We start from the raw sequence: 4,455 nt of genomic DNA, 5'->3' as shown, positions 1-4,455 counted from the left end.
ACTGGAGACCTTGGAGGAATTAAGCCTACTTATACATGTTATAAGCCTCATGGTGATAGTCAGTAATTTATCTGGAGGAAAATGAACAAGGAAGATACAAAAAGTGAAGGTAGTCTTCAGTTCCAGAACAGACATAGTTGTCAGAAATTTTTTTTTTAATTATCTGGTTTATCCGTTCAAATAAAGACAGAAGAAATCTATCTATTACTAAAATATAACTGTTCTGAACTGCATTTTATTTAATAGACGTATAGCACTGTCAACATGTACAATGTACCTGACAACAACCAAGCAACAATCTTTTAGTTCACAAGTACAACAGCTTGATCCATATGTGATCCAAAATGTGCAGAATGCTATTATGGTGGGAGGTTCAAATTCACTTTATACTTCTCTACTTTGAATATTATATCCTATATCACCTTCATTGCTGGTGATCATCATGTCATGTACATGTAGAACTTATTTTTAAACTTCTATAAATGGAAACCAGATTGGTCAAATATGTCTTCATAACGAGTTGAAAATATGGAATGTCTTAGACTAGGTACTGTGGCTTCCAAAGATTTAAAGATTGTCTGATGGTCTTAAATCTGTATTGTATATGACTGTTACATGTATAAATGAAAAAGGCTTTTATATCTTTGATTTTGTACAGACATCATTGACATTTATATTAGCAAACAATTTGCATTTCCTGGCATATCTATTTGTTTGGCGGCTGAACATTTCCAAATGCATGTTTCATGTTTTTCACATCCTTTTTAGTTTTCTGATGAAAATACTGTTGCTTCCAGTTGATACAGATTCTATAGCTGAGCCTGTGTCTGGCCATTTCTTTATGTCTAGCATGTGTGTGAATTATTCACAGTGACTCTCAATTTCATTTCCCCAAACTTTCTGTGTCTGATTCCTTTCAATGAAGCTATATAGACCAGGGAAGAATGTCTGCTCCTGAAACATGTGAAATATCAATTTAAATATATTTATGGAATATTCTGATTTCAAAACAATGCTGACTCCATTATAAAGCTTATTTAAGATTATTTAACATCCGTTTCAGAGGAACTCATTTAATTTTTTTCTTTAATAATTATTACTAGCTTTTCCAGACTAAAAGATGAAGAAAAAATGTACATGCATGTTTGTTTAGGTTTTCCCTACCTACATGTACATACCCTGTTACTTAATACTAGTGTTTATTCAAACACATTTTAATTGATATGTTCCTCTGGTTAATGACAGAATGTTTTATTAAATAAATGTTAATTACAGATATACATGTAGGTTATCTAAAAGTAAATTTATAAATTGACACTGTGAATCCATTTCTAGGATCCACATCTTCTTATCTTTGAACATTTTTTGGGGAAATAAAAACACTGGCCCTTGAGTAATCCTTTTTGGGATTAGTCCTTGAGGTGTGGATTCCCTAATCAAATTTATACGTACATGTATTTATTATCAGAATCTGTACACAAATCTTTAAACTTGTATTTCATTTCATTTCACATTTTTTACTTTTTGTTTAGCATCATCATTTCCAGACATTAATCTTATAAGATACCTATTGATTTTGTTTGATGGTTGGTTGTTTTCTGAACAATTTAACATACATGTATGTACTATGATAGAGATAGCCTCGTCTGTCTTGTTCTATATATTGATCAAGTATATGTATTAGACATGTTGAATTTAAAGATAGCGTATTCTATCAGTCAAGAGCATAATTACTTAATCAAGTCTTCAAAATTATTTATACTAGTAATGTTACAAATGAAAACAAAGCAGTGGCGGACCCAGAAATTTTCTTCATAATGGGGGCCTGTACAGCCATGCTTCAGTGATTCCCTATATAAACAACTAATTTTTTCCAAAAAAGGGGGCCTGAGCCCCCCCTCTAAATCCGCCTCTGCAAAGTTACTCAATCATGTAGTTAAAGCTAAATATTTGAGTATAAAAGACTACAATAAATGGGGAATGTGTCCATAGGATAATGATGCCCACTCTTGCAGATCATATAAAGTTATAAAACGACATAACTGAAGAACGGTAAAAGTGATGCTACCCAAATTTGTGCTTGATCTGAGTTTTTTTGGTAATAAGTATTGTGTATAAGTTTCATAACATTTGGTTGAGGCAAACTAAAGTTAGAGAATGGAAACGAAAAATTCAGCAATTATAACATTTGTTCTGGAACGGTTAAAGTAACACTTTTTGCCTCTTGTCAACTGATTTTTATAGTTCGTTCTTATATTGTACTGTTACACCACTGTCCCAGGTTAGGGGGAGGGTTGGGATCCCGCTAACATGTTTAACCCTGCCACATTATGTATGTATGTGCCTGTCCCAAGTCAGGAGCCTGTAATTCAGTGGTTGTCGTTTGTTTATGTGTTACATACTTGTTATTCGTTCGTTTTTTTGTAAATAAATTAGGCCGTTAGTTTTTCTCATTTGATTGTTTTACATTGTCATTTCGGGGCCTTTTATAGCTGACTGTGCGATATGGGCTTTGCTCATTGTTGAAGGCTGTACGGTGACCTATAGTTGTTAATTTCTGTGTCATTTGGTCTCTTGTGGAGAGTTGTCTCATTGGCAATAATACCACATCTTCTTTTTTATATGTACATAAACAGGATGAAGTTATTTTTCTCACAAAGCATTAAACTAATATTTAATGAACACTGAAACACTAATTGCCATTCTGACCCACTGTAGCCGAGTCCGAGAATAGTGAACAATTAATTTCTTTCTTGGCAGAAAATTTCCCCTAACAATTATCTGGAACACCACATGATATCAACATGTATCAGTGTGTGACAGAAGTAAAAAAAGTATGCTGATATTAAAACTTCTTCTGCATGTGCTGGCATAAGTATACATATACATCTTTGCAAGTACACAGTAGAATATCATTAATAAGATGACATTATGATTTATATACTATTACCAATGAATTTAGATTTATCTGATCCCATATCTTCATTGACTTTGTAAATTATAATTTTTTGGTAGGAGAATTAGGAGAATGAAGACTTGCAATGTATTTTCTGGGATATTGTCATGTTTTTTTAAAGTACACTGTGAATCCTCCACAAAGATTTTATTTTAATAAACACTCGAGAAGTTGCCCAATGATAGAAAAATGTCAACCTTTAATACTCTATTTTCGAGAATTTACCTTTGAATGCAGACTTGATTATCGGGTAGCAGATATCTGGTATGTAAACTCTTTCCATAGCCCGTTTGAAGCATGTTGGAAGCCTGACCATGCAATCTCTGATTTCCAAAATTTGTCTCTTCTCAAATTTCAATTCTTTCACTTTGTACTAAGGCAAAATTTCAGTTAATGCATTTTCTATGTTGTTTTTCCATTTCTACGTCGCCATCTTCAACATGTTCCTAGGTCGCGTTTATAAGGAGCATTCTGATTGGTCGATATAAATACTTTCTGGGGTCAAATATTACGTTATATAAGGTCACAAAAGTGAAACCTTGTAGGGTACTTGTTAGATCTTCGTATGTAGTATAACGTAGTATAACGAAATCCGAGATCTATATTTTAATTAGATTGACAATTCAATAGAGAAAAACTAACGGCCTACTTTATAAGAGCCTGATTATCACCTTAAAAAGCTTTATACTGTGGTCATCCATAAGAAGAAATGAACCTTTTAGATAGGAAGAACTGGGGTCAAAGGCCAACAATGTCCACCCAAATATATAGCAAAAGACGGTGGCACATATAGTGTGTACCATATTCATACATGGAGCTATAGTAGAAAAACAAAGGATATAGGGTATCCATCCATGAGACAAAATCAGTATATGCACAGCAAAAACTCCAAAAAAAAAAGCAAAGAAACAGCGCTCAAAGTCATAGTGAGGCCTTCAACACGGAGCAAAACAACTCTCATCTCGCTTAGTTTAAAAACGGCTCCTAGTACCATATGTTCCCTATGGCCATGAGAAGAGAAACTACCTATTTAATATCTAGTAATGTTACAGTCATTAAATTTGATGATGTCTTAAGGATAAAACCTTGATAGCACTATAGAACTGTAACATTAAGTGTAATGGTTTCCAATGATGAGAAGATTAATCTTGTTTAATTTCAAAGATCAAGGTCATTTGACAGTTTTACAACAAAGATGTGTTTTGAATTATGTAATGCTCGTATTTTCCTTTTTATTCATAACTCCATCTCAACATAACCCGTTAATGAGTAGTAGAATCTTGTTACATAGTCGAGTTTTATACCTTTAATGTTGTTGAGTACTTCTTCATTGATTTTGATCTTTTTGTAACCATATAAAAAAAATATGGAAATTTTCAAAAATAATGGACACATAAGCAAACTGCATCAACTAATAACAAACAACCAAGGTGAATGAAATTATACACACAAGTTCAGGAAAAACAGTTGTTAAATGAAACACTATATAAATTAGTTGC

The 4,455-nt window shown here is 32.8% G+C and overlaps 1 long non-coding RNA gene across 1 annotated transcript; it reads right to left on the bottom strand.

Moving 5' to 3' along the window:
• Nucleotides 1–215: 215 nt before the first annotated feature.
• LOC127724450 (uncharacterized) lies at nucleotides 216–3,570 on the bottom strand. Its single transcript, XR_007992512.1, has 2 exons — nucleotides 3,182–3,570; nucleotides 216–954 (listed from the first exon to the last, which is right to left on the bottom strand). It is a non-coding gene; the product is annotated as an uncharacterized LOC127724450 (long non-coding RNA).
• Nucleotides 3,571–4,455: the final 885 nt, after the last annotated feature.

Source organism: Mytilus californianus, unplaced genomic scaffold (assembly GCF_021869535.1).
Source record: "Mytilus californianus isolate M0D057914Y unplaced genomic scaffold, xbMytCali1.0.p SCAF_14, whole genome shotgun sequence".
NCBI lineage: Eukaryota > Metazoa > Mollusca > Bivalvia > Mytilida > Mytilidae > Mytilus > Mytilus californianus.
The sequence above is the reverse complement of the archived record's forward strand: the minus strand, read 5'-3'. Positions and strand labels throughout refer to the sequence as shown.